We start from the raw sequence: 17,085 nt of genomic DNA on the forward strand, positions 1-17,085 counted from the left end.
CGTCATTATATTATTCTCGCATAATTGCCGTGGTTCAGAACCAAGTTTGGCATTAATAAATCGAGAATATTCAGAGAGCATTAGGGTTCGGTGGATTTGCGTTTTCAGAGATATTGAAATCCTCTCGGTGGATAGAGGGGGAACAGATCAAGAGAGGGTCTCTGTTACGTGAAGGAAGACAGCGATCGAATCAAATCAAATGTTATTGGTCACATACACATGGTTAGCAGATGTTAATGCGAGTGTAGCGAAATGCTTCTAGTTCCAACAGTGCAGTAATATATAACAATTCATCTAACAAATTCACAACTACCTTAAACACACAATGTAAGGGGATGGAATAAGAATATGTACATAAAAATATATGGCCGTGCGGCATAGGCAAGATGCAGTAGATGGTATAAAATACAGTATATACATATGAGATGAGTAATGTAGGATATGTAAACATTATTAAAGTGGCATTATTTATAATGACTAGTGATACCTTTATTAAATCCATTTATTAAATGTTTTAAAGTGGCCAKTGATTTGAGTCTATGTTGGCAGCAGCCTCTCTATGTTAGTGATGGCTGTTTAACAGTCTGATGGCCTTGAGATAGAAGCTGTTTTTCAGTCTCTCGGTCCCAGCTTTGATGCACCTGTACTGACCTCGCCTTCTGGATGATAGCCAAAGCCAAATTTCTTCAGCCTCCTGAGGTTGACGAGGCGCTGTTGCGCCTTCTTCACCACGCTGTCTGTGTGGGTGGACCAWTTCAGTTTGTCCGTGATGTGTACACCGAGGAACTAAAAACTTCCCACCTTCTCCACTACTGTCCCGTCGATGTGGATAGGTGCTGCTCCCTCTGCTGTTTCCTGAAGTCCACGACCATCTCCTTTGTTTTGTTGACGTTGAGTGTGAGGTTATTTTCCTGACACCACACTCCGAGGGCCCTCACCTCCTCCCTGTAGGCCGTCTTGTCGTTGTTGGTAATCAAGCCTACCACTGTAGTGTCGTCTGCAAACTTGATGATTGAGTTGGAAGCATGCATGGCCACGCAGTCATGGGTGAACAGGGAGTACAGGGGCTGAGAACGCACCCTTGTGGGGCCCCAGTGTTGAGGATCAGCGCGGTGGAGATGTTGTTTCCTACCTTCACCACCTGGGTGCGGCCCGTCAGAAGGTCCAGGACCCAGTTGTTACAAGATAGAGATAAGACATAACCCCTCTCTTTTTTATCATGCTGTGATGTCACTCTCTCTGTTGTTTACTTAAAGCAGATTAACTTCATAGGGGTTAGATCAGGTCATATCCCCACGAACAATTGTGTCTGTGKGTGGCGCTGTCAAAGATAATGGTAGCTGATAGCTGTCAATAACAGAGACTAGTGTACTGTCACTTTTTGCAAAGAAACACGCAAGCTGACAGCCGCCAATAACAGACTAGTATACTTTAAATTTGTACATAAAAGCATGTCGAAAATATGACTTTCGGTGGAGAAGGTCCCAAGAGTGGATATACATTTATATAATCAAGAAATGATCTATGACCTAAATAACTAATTTTATTCACTAGCTAATTGTATCCAACGCATATCAACTACAACGCAATCTACACAAGAGTGCAAAAGATGCAGCAAGGCTGGTAGTGTAGTCTTCATCGCCTTGACAGTCAGTAGTGCCCCATGTCCTCAGGACCTGGCTCTACACAACAGGGACTGGGCCTTTTTCTCCCACGCACCACACCTTTAGAGCTCCCTTTCTGACAATCTGAGAGCTGCTCAAACTGCCTTTTAAAGCAGGTCCTAAGCCTCATCTCTATTGGCTGTTCTATCCTTCCTCTGAGACTTTGTTGCTTTCATGATATATATATTTTTCTCAACTCCATATCCTCCAAAACAGCAGCCATCCATATGGTTCCTCACAGAAGTGCTCAGGCCCGCATCATTCCCAAGAGCTTCTGTGTTTGAGACCATTGTTCATGACAGACATCAAAGCAACGGAGGAATTTTTTAGGTCATGGCTGATCAGACACAGCAGCCCAGATAGGGGTCATCCTCAAATGAAATGAGAAAAAAATCWGAGATTTGATCACAGCAAGTGTTGGGTTGCTTCCAAGTGACGTTCACATGCAGCATCACTGTGGGGTTCCACTTGACCGAGGCAGCAAACCAAACCTGTGGTTCAATGTATGAGGGAGAGGGAGAGCAGTTTCTAACCGTTTGGACTGAACACTTCCCTGACCTAGAGCAGTTTCTAACCGTTTGGGCTGAACACTTCCCTGGCCGAGCAAGTTTTAACCCGTTGGACTGAACACCTCCTGCTAGAGCAGTTTCTAACCGTTTGACTGAACACTTCCCTGCGTAAGCAGTTTCTAACCGTTTGGACTGAACACTTCCCTTGGCCTAGAGCAGTTTCTAACCGTTTGGACTGAACACTTCCCTGGCCTAGAGCAGTTTCTAACCGTTTGGACTGAACACTTCCCTGGCCTAGAGCAGTGGTTGTAACACATACATAGACTAATAGTGGTTCTAAAGGGCGCGTTTCAACCAGTAGCATTTGAGATAACTTGGATGTGTCCCAAATGGCACCCTAATGCTTCTGTAGTGCTCTATGGGCCCCGGTAAAAAGTGTGTGTTGGGTCTCACCCGAATTGATGGATTTGCGGTGTTGTTCTTTTGATCTACGGAGAAAGGTACCTGTCAAGGGAGTCATTTCAGGAGTCTCGAAAGAAGTCGACATTGCTATACTTAATGTTCCTGGAGTGGATAATGCACTAAGGATGAATCATGTGGTAAATGGCAAGAAAGAGAAGAGTGCGTCTCTTCTTGTTTATTTTTATGTGGAGTCTCTCCTTCCCCGAGTGCAGTTGGGATATGTGTACTGTCCTGTGAGAGCCTTTATATCCAGACATTGCAATGTAACCACTGTAAAATGTTTGGACATGTATCAAGTGTCTGCAGAATGGGAGAAGCCGATCGTGAGATATTATTACCATTTTATTAGGATCCCCATTAGCTGTTGTGAAAGCAGCAGCTGCTCTTCCTGGGGTCAAAACATGAAACATGACATAATACAGAACATTAATAGACAGGAACTGCTCAAGGACAGAGCTTCATAAATGTAAAATGTCACATAGCCAACATACCGGTACATACACACAAAATATCTAGGTCAAATAGGGGAGGCATTTATTATTTAACCTTTATTTAACTAGGCAAGTCATTTAAGAACAAATTCTTATTTAAAATGACGGCCTTCCCCAGCCAAACCCGGACCAATTGTGCGCCGCCCTATGGGACTCCCAATCACGGCCGGTTGTGATACAGCCTGGATTCAAACCAGGGTGTCTGTAGTGACATCTCTAGCACTAAGATGCAGTGCCTTAGACCGCTGCACCACTCGGGAGACCAATTGTGCCGTGAAGTGTGGCTTTATCTGTTTTTTTAAACCAGATTTGCTGTTCACTTGAAAATCTGAGATGGGAGTTCCATTCAATAATGGCTCTATATAATATTGTACGCTTTCTTGGATTTGGGGACTGTGAAAATATCCCTGGTGGCATGTCTGGTGGGGTAAGTGTGTGTGCCAGAGCTGTGTGTAAGTTGACAATGCAAATAATTTGGAATTTTCAACACATTGTTTCTTATAAAAAATAAGAAGGGACGCAGACACTCTTATCCAGAGCAATTTACAGTAGTGAGTGCATACACTTTCATACTAGCCCCTGTGGGAATCGAACCAACAACCCTAGCAATGCAAGTGCCATACTCTACCAACTGAACCACATCATCACAAACCGATTGTTTTTCTTCATGGTGATGGAAAGTCCTACAGGTACAAACCTAGATGACCAGACTATGTGATGTACATTTACATGATTAAGTGGTTTGTAAGGATGGTAAATTAATACTGCACAAAAAGTGGATGTTTTCCAAGTTATTTGATCATTAAAAATGTAAATTTGATGTGGATGTTTTGCAACTTTGCACCTTTTGATGTAGTTGTTTAATACATTCTAAGCATGATGCGACTTTAACGATGATTTGAAAAAAGTTGAGTGAAAGGCATGAGCTCATTTGTTTTTTGTGCAGGCTGTATACACTTCATCAATCTCTCACTCACAATTTGACAAGCAATTTGACAACCACAGCTGCATCCCCTTTGTGTGGCCATAATGCCCCCTAAAAAAATCCATGCCTTTTGCGGCCAGTGGGCGTTGGGCTGAATATAATAATAATTATAATTCCTTTCTCCCGGCTGCATGTATAAGCACCTCTCACTCACATGGCTCTCTGTCACGTGATTGGGTCATTCTCACAGGCTACAAGTGAAGACAGACACATCGGGGACGCAACTGCGCGTGTCCTTATCCAAGTCCGAGGAGCATATGGAAGATAAGGAACTGTCCACATTTACTTTTCGTCAGCCAACAAGATGAGTAGGCCTTACAAAGAGCAAAAGTACTAGTCTATGTCAATCTACTATCCACCATAGTACAAAAGTTGACCTATTCTATTCTGTGTGAGAAATAAATATTTCAAACATAGTCTGGGGCAGTTGTGGGATGCGATAGATCCCAAATGAATACCATTGGCATAAAAAAAATGTTTTAAGCAATGAGCCTGATGCAACAGATGAGAACGTTTAGCTTAAATGCATGTAATGCTTTTATTATAAAGGTGCATTTTTATGCTGGAAATGATCTTCCCCAAACTTKAAACTCATGCTCTGTGTATCGTATGCCAGTTAGGCTCTACTCCCGTTGTAAAGCAGATAATGTACTTCATTAAGAAGTTATTTGGCCACTTAAGTTGTGATACAAACCTTATCAAAACATATAGGCCTATGGGCTAGCCTACATGAGGTGTGCGACTATGATTTGAAAAAGTTGCACAAAAAAAAGCATTCTCAGTTTCTTGCCCTAAACTGTGCATCATCCACAAGTGATAGGCTAATATTGTCACCCATCAGACTATTCTTGATTTAATCTAGTCTTTACATATACTAAATAATATATGTGAAATTTGTTTTGATTTAGAATGGAACATTATCATGCACCCGTCTCGAAACAGGGGCAGCAGAAAATAATACGTCATCTTTGCACTTAAATAGTGAATGGAGGACGCTTTTCCCATGGTTCATTTTCATGCCAGCCAGGTAGGCTACACTCCTGTTGTAAATATAAGTAATGTGCTTAACTTCTCTAGGGTTGGCGCTCTGCATTTTCTCTGGCTTTTTGCCAAGTGAGACAGTAGCGTCCCGCCTAAACTCAGATTTTTGGATATAAATATTAACTTTACCGAACAAAACATACATGTATTGTGTAACATGAAGTCCTATGAGTGTCATCTGATGAAGATCATCAAAGGTTAGTGATAAATTTTATCTCTATTTCTGCTTTTTTGTTACTTCTCTCTTTGGCTGGAAAAATGTCTGTCTTTTTCTGTAACTTGGCTCTTACCTAACATAATCGTTTGGTGTGCTTTCGTCGTAAAACCTTTTTGAAATCGGACACTTTGGCTGGATTTACAACAAGTGTATCTTTAAAATGGTGTAAAATACTTGTATGTTTGAGGAATTTAAATTATGGGATTTCTGTTGTTTTGAATTTGGCGCCCTGCAGTTTCACTGGCTGTTGACGAGGTGGGACGCTACCGTCCCACACACCCTAGAGAAGTTAACATTAGGAAAGTTGAGAAATAAACATAGTAGGGCTAGCCTATAGAAAGCTGATGGGATCCTCTTTTTATTAGAGGCCATCACTGTTTTCTCACACAATTGCATAGCCTATAGAAATGTTGCACAACATGAGCTCATGGGCTCTCATGAAGTGTTAGATTAGATTTTCGAACACATTTGCATTGATGTTAGAGTGATTAGAGGGACAATAGAGTGCTGAGTACCAGGCAGGTAGCAAGTTTGGTAGGCTACTAATGACCATCATTATTCCGATTTTTAAGTGGATGCTGCAGGACCCTCAGCACCTTTACTATGCCCAGAAAGACACACAGCTGTAATCGCTGCCAAAGGTGCTTCTACAAAGTATTGACTCAGTGGTGTGAATACTTATGTAAATTATATATTTCTGTATTCAATTTAATACATTTGCAAAAATTTCTAAAAATCTTGGTTTCACTATGTCATTGTGGGATATTGTGTGTAGATGGGTGAGAAAAAAAATMATTTAAACCATTTTCAATTCAGGCTGTAACACAACAAAATGTGGAATAAGTCAAGGGGTATGAATACTTTCTGAATGCACTGTATATGGATTTGTAGTATATTTAAGTATACTTGTAATATATAGAAATATACTTGCTTGAGATCTCAAAGCATCTCTATGTTGATGAGAGAGGTGGATGACAGGGCATGTTGTACTTTGCCCATAAGGAATTTATCTGTTCTATTTTAAACTTCTAATCAATATATTCTGATTAGTGTACATGACCATTGAACAGAAGAAAATCTTACAGACTGTGCTTTAATAAAAAGGTGGGTGCACTGTAGTAAGTGTCGTTTTGATTTACTTTGATGTACGATTAGTTTTTTGTTCGTGTTCAATATACGCACCGGAATGTGCATGAGGCCCACATGTAACTAGTGCAGTTATTATCCACCGATAGGGCTCTTGACAAAAGTAGTGCACTACATAGGCATTAGGATGCCATTTGGAACACGGGCAAGTTGTCTCAGAGGGTAATGGTCGAATACCCTATTTAGAACTGTTATTACACTTTGTACGCAGGCCTCTAAGCCGTTGCCTCCTAGAAAACTCCCAGTGAATTCCGACAACTGTTCTGCTGCCGAGAACTTTGCTTTTTCTGTTTACTAGACAAGGCCAGTGACCACTTGGCTAAATATATCCTTTCCCATTCAACACRGGGGATTTGGTCCCCCTGGCCAGTGCACAGCACTCTAATTTAAGAACACAGCAACCTCTACGGGATCGGTGTCGCTCCACCGGGACGGTTGAGCTAATGTGAGCTAATGTGATTAGCATGATGTTGTAAGTAAAAAGAACATTTCCCAGGACTTAGACATGTCTTATATGGGCAGAAAAATTTAATTCTTGTTAATCTAACTGCACTGTCCAATTTACAGTAGCTATTAAAGTGAAAAAATACCATGTTTTTTAAATGTTTTATTTAACCTTTATTTAACCAGGAAAGCTAGTTGAGAACAAGTTCTCATTTACAACTGACCTGGCCAAGATAAAACAAAGCAGTGCGACAGAAACAACACAGAGTTACACATGGAGTAAAACAAACATACAGTCAATAACACAATAGGAAAAAAGAGTCTATATACAGTGTGTGCAACTGGCATGAGGCGGTAAGGCAATAAATAGGCCATAGTAGCAAAGTAATTACAATTTAGCAGACTGGAGTGATAGATGAGCAGATGATGATGAGCAGATGATGGTGTGTAAGTAGTGATACTGGTGTGCAAAAGAGCAGCAAAGTAAATAAAAACAATATGGGTTGAGGTAGGTAGATTGGGTGTGCTATTTACAGATGGACTATGTACAGCTGCAGCGATCGGTTAGCTGCTCAGATAGCTGATGTTTAAAGTAAGTGAGGGAAATGTAAGTCTCCAGCTTCAGCGATTTTTGCAATTTGTTTCAGTCACTGGCAGCAGAGAACTGGAAGGAAAGGCGGCCAAAGGAGGTGTTGGCTTTGGGGATGACCAGTGAGATATACCTGCTGGAGCGCGTGCTACGGGTGGGTGTTGTTATCGTAACCAGTGAGCTGAGATAAGGCGGAGTGTAACAGGGTTATATTGGTGATTCCCCTTGCCGCTTTATTGTTAAGCCAATGGGTTTTTGGTTTTAGTTTTATCTTGCCTTCACCTACTCAACATGTCATCTTATTGGCTGGTTTGCGTAGCTTGCTTACGAGGGAGGATGTTTCAGTTAGAATCGTCCCAGTGAACAAGCACCAAACCAGCGGTAAGTTGTTGGTTGCAAAGCACTGTACGTCAAAAGTGATTTTTATACTCCCAAGTGATGATTTAAATGTACAATTTATTTGTTTGTAAATGTTATTCGAACCTCACACATAAGATGCAGCGTTTTTTTGGTGAATATTTATTGTGCATTTTGTAGAGAATTCCCACCAATTCTAGCTAGCAACTTACTGTGTCTGGTGGGGGGGTTCGTATATTTTGTACAGTGGGTGAGTGCAGAGTTGGATGGTGAGAGAGCATAAAGGTCGCAGTGGTGGGTGGTATAAGGCGCTTTGGTAACAAAACGGATGGCACTGCCATGGAAGGAGTGTTGTGTGGCATTGATGCTCATTTGGAGGTTAGTTAACACAGTGTCCAAAGAAGGGCCAGATGTATACAGAATGGTGTCGTCTGCGTAGATGTGGATCAGGGAATCACCCGCAGCAAGAGCGACATCGTTGATATATACAGAGAAAAGAGTCGGCCCAAGAATTGAACCCTGTGGTACCCCCATAGAGACTGCCAGAGGTCCGGACAACAGGCCCTCCGATTTGACACACTGAACTCTGTCTGCGAAGTAGTTGGTGAACTAAGCGAGGCAGTCATTTGAGAAACCAAGGCTATTGAGTCTGCCGATAAGAATACGGTGATTGACAGAGTCGTAAGCCTTGGCCAGGTCGATGAAGACGGCTGCACAGTACTGTCTTTTATCGATGGTGGTTATGATATCGTTTAGTACCTTGAGCGTGGCTGAGGTGCACCCATGACCAGCTCGGAAACCAGATTGCACAGCGGAGAAGGTACGGTGGGATTCGAAATGGTCAGTGATCTGTTTATTAACATGGCTTTCATAGACTTTGGAAAGGCAGGGCAGGATGGATATAGGTCTATAACAGTTTGGGTATGGGTGTCACCCCCTTTGAAGAGGGGGGATGACCACGGCAGCTTTCCAATCTTTAGGGATCTTGGACGATACGAAAGAGAGGTTGAACAGACTGGTAATAGGGGTTGCAACAATGGCGGCGGATAATTTTAGTAAGAGAGGGTCGAAATTGTCTAGCCCAGCTGATTTGTACGGGTCCAGGTTTTGCAGCTCTTTCAGAACATCTGCAATCTGGATTTGGGTGAAGGAGAAGCTGGGGAGGCTCGGGCAAGTAGCTGCGGGGGGTGCAGAGCTGTTGGCCGGGGTTGGGGTAGCCAGGAGGAAAGCAAGGCCAGCCGTAGAGAAATGCTTATTGAAATGTTCGATTATCATGGTTTAATCGGTGGTGACCGTGTTACCTAGCCTCAGTGCAGTGGGCAGCTGGGAGGAGGTGCTCTTTTTCTCCATGGACTTTAGTGTCCCAAAACTTTTCGGAGTTAGAGCTACAGGATGCAAATTCCTGTTTGAAAAAGCTAGCCTTTGCTTTCCTGACTGACTGTGTGTATTGGTTCCTGACTTCCCTGAACAGTTGCATATCACGGGACTATTCGATGCTATTGCAGTCCGCCACAGGATGTTTTTGTGCTGGTCAAGGGCAGTCAGGTCTGGAGTGAACCAAGGGCTATATCTGTTGTTAGTGCTACATTTTTTGAATGGGGCATGCTTATTTAAGATGGTGAGGAAATTACTTTTAAAACTACGAGGCATCCTCGACTGACAGGATGAAGTCAATATCCTTCCAGGATACCAGGGCCAGGTTAATTAGAAAGGCCAGCTCACAGAAGTGTTTTAGAGAGCGTTTGACAGTGATGAGGGGTGGTCGTTTGACCGTGGACCCATAGCGGACAGGTAATGAGGCAGTGATCGCTGAGATTCTGATTGAAAACAGCAGAGGTTTATTTGGAGGGCAAGTTGGTCAGGATATTATCTATGAGGGTGCCCATGTTTACGGATTTAGGGTTGTACCTGGTAGGTTCATTGATAATTTGTGTCAGATTGAGGGCATCTAGCTTAGATTGTAGGACTGCTGGGGTGTTAAGCATATCCCAGTTTAGGTCACCTAACAGAACAAACTCTGAAGAAACCCAGCCTAAAACCCCAAACAGCAAGCAATGCAGGTGTAGAAGCATGGTGGCTAGGAAAAACTCCCTAGAAAGGCCAGAACCTAGGAAGAAACCTAGAGAGGAACCAGGCTATGAAGGGTGGCCAGTCTTCTTCTGGCTGTGCCGGGTGGAGATTTTAACAGAACATGGCCAAGATGTTCAAATGTTCATAAATGACCTGCATGGTCAAATAATAGTCATCACAGTGAACAGGTCAGGGTTCCATAGCCGCAGGCAGAACAGTTGAAATTGGAGCAGTAGGTGGACTGGGGACAACAAGGAGTCATCATGCCAGGTAGTCCTGAGGCATGGTCCTAGGGCTCAGGTCCTCCGAGAGAGAGAAAGAAAGAAAGAGAGAAAGCGAGAATTAGAGAGCGCATACTTAAATTCACACAGGACACCGGATAAGACAGGAGAAATACAGACTGACCCTAGCCTCCAGATATAACAGACTGACCCTAGCCCCCCGACACAAACTACTGCAGCATAAATACTGGAGGCTGAGACAGGAGGGGTCAGGAGACACTGTGGCCCCATCCGATGATACCCCCAGACAGGGCCAAACAGGCAGGATATAACCCCACCCACTTGGCCAAAGCACAGCCCCCACACCACTAGAGGGATATCTTCAACCACCAACTTACCATCCTGAGACAATGCCGAGTATATCCCACAAAGACCTCCGCCACAACCCAAGGGGGGGCGCCAACCCAGACAGGAATATCACTTCAGTGACTCAACCCAATCAAGTGATGCACCCCTCCTAGGGACGGCATGGAAGAGCACCAGTAAGCCAGTGACTCAGCCCCTGTAATAGGGTTGAAGATAGATCGGGGCAATCAATTCACATATGGTGTCCAGGGCACAGCTGGGAGCTGAGGGGGGTCTATAACAGGCGGCAACAGTGAGAGACTTATTTCTGGAGAGTTTAATTTTTTTAATTAGAAGCTCGAACTGTTTGGGCATAGACCTGGAAAGTATGAAAGAACTTTGCAAGCTATCTCTGCAGTAGATTGCAACTCCTCCCCCTTTGGCAGTTCTATCTTGATGGAAAATGTTGTAGTTGGGTATTGAAATCTCAGAATTTTTGGTGGCCTTCCTAAGCCAAGATTCAGACACAGCAAGGACATCACGGTTGGCGGAGTGTGCTAAAGCAGTGAGTAAAACAAACTTAGGGAGGAGGGTTCTGATGTTAACTTACAAGAAACCATTAACCTTTATTGAACTAGGCAAGTCTGTTAATAAGATCAAATTCTTATTTACAATGGCGGCCTAGGAACAGTGGGTTAACTGCCTTGTTCGGGGCAGAACGACGGATTTTTACCTTGTCAGCTCGGGCATTCGATCTAGCAACCTTTCGGTTACTGGCCCAACGCTCTAACCACGAGGCTACCTGCCACCCTAATATTTCCCACTAGGACAGCAGAATCTACAGCAAGTATGAACCGATTTCTATATTTCCACTAGGACAGCAGAATCTACAGCAAGTATGAACGATTCTAATATTTCCCACTAGGACAGCAGAATCTAACAGCAAGTATGAACCGATTCTAATATTTCCCACTAGGACAGCAGAATCTACAGCAAGTATGAACCGATTCTAATATTCCCACTAGGACAGCAGAATCTACAGCAAGTATGAACCGATTCTAAATTTCCACCTAGGACAGCAGAATCTACAGCAAGTATGAACCGATTCTAATATTTCCCACTAGGACAGCAGAATCTACAGCAAGTATGAACCGATTTTAATATTCCCACTAGGACAGCAGAATCTACAGCAAGTATGACCGATTCTAATATTTCCCACTAGGACAGCAGAATCTAACGCAAGTATGAACCGATTCTAATATTCCCACTAGGACAGCAGAAATCTACAGCAAGTATGAACCGATTCTAATATTCCCACTAGGACAGCAGAATCTACAGCAAGTATGAACATTCTAATATTTCCCACTAGGACAGCAGAATCTACAGCGTATGAACCGATTCTAATATTTCCCACTAGGACAGCAGAATCTACAGCAAGTATGAAGCGATTCTAATATTTCCCACTAGGACAGCAGAATCTACAGCAAGTATGAACCGATTCTATATTTCCCACTAGGACAGCAGAATCTACAGCAAGTATGAACCGATTCTAATTTCCCACTAGGCAGCAGAATCTACAGCAAGTATGAACCGATTCTAATATTCACTAGGACAGCAGAACTACAGCAAGTATGAACCGATTCTAATATTCCACTAGGACAGCAGAATCTACAGCAAGTATGAACCGATTCTAATATTTCCCACTAGAACAAGCAGAATCTACAGCAAGTATGAACCGATTCTAATATTCCCACTAGGACAGCAGAATCTACAGCAAGTATGACCGATTCTAATATTTCCCACTAGGACAGCAGAATCTACAGCAAGTATGAACCGATTCTAATATTTCCCACTAGGACAGCAGAATCTACAGCAAGTATGAACCATTCTAATATTTCCCACTAGGACAGCAGAATCTACAGCAAGTATGAACCGATTCTAATATTTCCCACTAGGACAGCAGAATCTACAGCAAGTATGAACGCTTCTAATATTTCCCACTAGGACAGCAGAATCTACAGCAAGTATGAACCGATTCTAATATTTCACTAGGACAGCAGAATCTACAGCAAGTGAACCGATTCTAATATTTCCCACTAGGACAGCAGAATCTACAGCAAGTATGAACCGATTCTATATTTCCACTAGGACAGCAGAATCTACAGCAAGTATGAACCGATTCTAATATTTCCACTAGGAAGCAGAATCTACAGCAAGTATGAACCGATTCTATATTCCACTAGGACAGCAGAATCTACAGCAAGTATGAACCGATTCTAATATTCCACTAGGCACAGCAGAATCTACAGCAAGTATGAACCGATTCTAATATTTCCCACTAGGACAGCAGAATCTACAGCAAGTATGAACCGATTCTAATTTTCCCACTAGGACAGCAGAATCTACAGCAAGTATGAACCGATTCTAATATTTCCCACTAGGACAGCAGAAATCTACAGCAAGTATGAACCGATTCTATATTTCCCACTAGGACAGCAGAATCTACAGCAAGTATGAACCATTCTAATATTTCCACTAGGACAGCAGAATCTACACACAGTATGAACCGATTCTAATATTCCCACTAGGACAGCAGAAATCTACAGCAAGTATGAACGATTCTAATATTTCCCACTAGGACAGCAGAATCTACAGCAAGTATGAACCGATTCTAATATTTCCACTAGGACGCAGAATCTACAGCAAGTATGAACCGATTCTAATATTCCACTAGGACAGCAGAATCTACAGCAAGTATGAACCGATTCTAATATTCCCACTAGGACAGCAGAATCTACAGCAAGTATGAACCGATTCTAAATATTCCCACTAGGACAGCAGAATCTACAGCAAGTATGAACCGATTCTAATATTTCCCACTAGGACAGCAGAATCTACAGCAAGTATGAACCGATTCTAATATTTCACTAGGACAGCAGAATCTACAGCAAGTATGAACCGATTCTAATATTTCCACTAGGACAGCAGAATCTACAGCAAGTATGAACGCGATTCTAATATTTCCCACTAGGACAGCAGAATCTACAGCAAGTATGAACCGATTCTAATATTTCCCACTAGGACAGCAGAATCTACAGCAAGTATGAACCGATTCTAATATTTCCACTAGGACAGCAGTGCTAAGCAAGTTAGCACAATAGAACGCATTCTCAATTTTCCCATAGGACATGCAGAATTACGCAAAGTTATGAACCGATTCTAATATTTCCCACTAGGACAGCAGAATCTACAGCAAGTATGAACCGATTCTAATATTTCCCACTAGGACAGCAGAAAAGCAAAGTTTTTATTTTATTTGAATAGATTCTCTGGAATTGTGGTAGAACTCAAATGCACTTGAGATGAAAAGCATGCTTCGCTTATGTTTAGCTACGCAAAAAAAGGTATGTGCTTATCTGGAGTTAGGATTCTACCCACAGTGAACTACTGTGTGTTTGTGATTTTTCCAACAACGAGCACACATGAATCAGTACTTCCATGTCACTTGGATTGTCTCCCAACGACCTCGGTCATCAAGCCAATTTTGGGTAGATTGTTAATTTCACTTGAGAGCTGTACCATGATGTTATCAGGTAGCTGGTCATGTGTATGCTTAAACTAGCTACATAAAAATATACACAAAATTAACACTGGGGAGCATGTGAAATGAGTCAGAACAATGCTTAGGATTTGCAACAGCTAAGAGCTGTTCTCATGCACGACGCAACACAGAGTGCCTGGATACAGCCATTAGCTGTGGCATATTGGCCATATACCACAAGCCCCTGAGGTGCCTTATTGMTATTATAAACGGGTTATCAACGTAATTACAGCAGTAAAAATACATGTTTTGACAAACCTGTGGTATACTGCCTGATATAACATGGCTGTTAGTCAATCAGCATTCAGGGCTCGAACCCCACAATTAATAAAAAGGAACAGTTCACAGTAGAGGAAGAGGGGAAAGCAGCATCCTTCTAACTCTACAAAGTCAGGCCAAATATAGAGTCTTAAGAGGAAGTACACTATGTAAGAAAGAGCAACAGCTAACAATACAGTCTTCCATTATATGTATTCTCATAGATCTTTATCTCCATGTCTTTGGGGCATGGACTGGCTCAAGAATGCACAAAGTGTAGGCATTTAAAAGCTAATAAGGTAGGATGACAAGAGATTCATTGAGCCTATAATTCAATGTTAAAATAGATGGTCCGATCACATGGATGTAATCACATTATACTGCTGTGATCAAATGCCAGAGCAATAACAATCTCCCCTTGGCATCTGAGCATCATCTCAGGCCATCTGGACTGTTGCTCAATTGGCAGTCAGCTATCGTCATCACACATGAACACGTACGCTCATAAACGTACACAGACGCACACATAGGCAGACTTAAAATCACAGTAGAACATGAGAATCATTAGCCATTTATGAAATCACAGTAGAGCACAAGTAAAGATAATTAAAATGTAGACCATTAGCCATCTAATGAAATCAGAGCAGTCTTTTAACCATGTCCTTCACGCATGCAAACAACTTAATTCACATGAGAAAGAATGTTGAAACACTCTTTCAAGTATACAGGGTGTGYTTGAGCATCATCGGGGGCACACTGCCTGCCCTCCAGGACATTTACAACACCCGGTGCCACAGGAAGGCAAAAAAGATCATCAAAGCCCTTAGGCACCTAAGCAACATCTAGAAGGCAGAGACAGTACAGGTGGTTCAAAGCTGGGGCAGAGAGACTGACGAACAGCTTCTATCTCCAGGCCATCAGACTGTTAAACAGTCATCACGAGCTGGGCTCTGCCCAGAAACGCTTCCATGAACCTTACTCACTGTTACTAGCCGGCTTTCTTGGAAGATAGAGAGACATGGTCATTAAACACTGGAAACTTTAATAAAGTTGACATACTCTTTTACCAACTTCATATGTACTTACTATATTCTAGTAATGGCTCATTCTATACATATAACTACTGATTAATACACACCTTTTCTATTCATATACCAACCATACACGATTCACATACATTTATATTTACACCACTGTTCAAAAGTTTGGGGTCACTTAGAAATGTCCTTGCACATTTTTTGTCCATTAAAATAACATCAAATTGATCAGAAATAGTGTAAACATTGTTAATGCTTTAAATGACTATTGTAGCTAGAAACGGCAGATTGTTAATGGAATATCTACATAGACCCATTATAAGCAACCATCACTCATGTGTTCCAATGGCACATTGTGTTAGCTAATCCAAGTTTATCATTTTAAAATACAAATTAATCATTAGAAAACCCCTTTTGCAATTATGTTAGCACATATGAAAACTGTTGTTCTGATTAAAGAAGCAATAAATCTGTCCGCCTTTAGACTAGTTGAGTATCTGGAGCATCAGCATTTGTGGGTCCGATTACAGGTTCAAAAGGGCAAGAAACAAAGTACTTTCTTCTGAAACTTGTCAGTCTATTCTTGTTCGGAGAAATTAAGGCTATACCATGTGAGAATTGCCAAGAAACTGAAGATCTCGTACAATGCTGTGTACTACTCCCTTCACCAGAACAGCGCAACTGGCTATAACCAGAATAGAAAGAGGAGTGGGAGGCCCTGGTGGACAACTGAGCAAGAGGACAAGTACAGTCGTGGCCAAAAGTTTTGAGAATGACACAAATATTGATTTCCACAAAGTTTGCTGCTTCAGTGTCTTTAGATATTTTTGTCAGATGTTACTATGGAATACTGAAGTATAATTACAAGCATTTCATAAGTGTCAAAGGCTTTTATTGACAATTACATGAAGTTGACGCAAAGAGTCAATATTTGCAGTGTCGACCCTTCTTTTTCAAGACCTCTGCAATCCGCCCTGTCAATTAACTTCTGGGCCACATCCTGACTGATGGCAGCCCATTCTTGCATAATCAATGCTTGGAGTTTGTCAGAATATGTGGGTTTTTGTTTGTCCACCSGCCTCTTGAGGATTGACCACAGGTTCTCAATGGGATTAAGGTCTGGGGAGTTTCCTGGCCATGGACCCAAAATATCGATGTTTTGTTCCCCGAGCCACTTAGTTATCACTTTTGCCTTATGGCAATGTGCTCCATCATGCTGGAAAAGGCATTGTTCGTCACCAAACTGTTCCTGGATGGTTGGGAGAAGTTGTTCTCGGAGGATGTGTTGGTACCTTTCTTTATTCATGGCTTTGTTCTTAGGCAAAATTGTGAGTGAGCCCACTCCCTTGGCTGAGAAGCAACCCCACACATGAATGGTCTCAGGATGCTTTACTGTTGGCATGACACAGGACTGATGGTAGCGCTCACCTTGTCTTCTCCAGACAAGCTTTTTTCCCCGGATGCCCCAAACAATCGGAAAGGGGATTCATCAGAGAAATGACTTTACCCCAGTCCTCAGCAGTCCAATCCCTGTACCTTTTGCAGAATAGCAGTCTGTCCCTGATGTTTTTCCTGGAGAGAAGTGGCTTCTTTGCTGCCCTTCTTGACACCGGGCCATCCTCCAAAATTCTTTGCCTCACTGTGCGTG

Source organism: Salvelinus sp. IW2-2015, linkage group LG4q.1:29 (assembly GCF_002910315.2).
Source record: "Salvelinus sp. IW2-2015 linkage group LG4q.1:29, ASM291031v2, whole genome shotgun sequence".
Lineage (NCBI taxonomy): Eukaryota > Metazoa > Chordata > Actinopteri > Salmoniformes > Salmonidae > Salvelinus > Salvelinus sp. IW2-2015.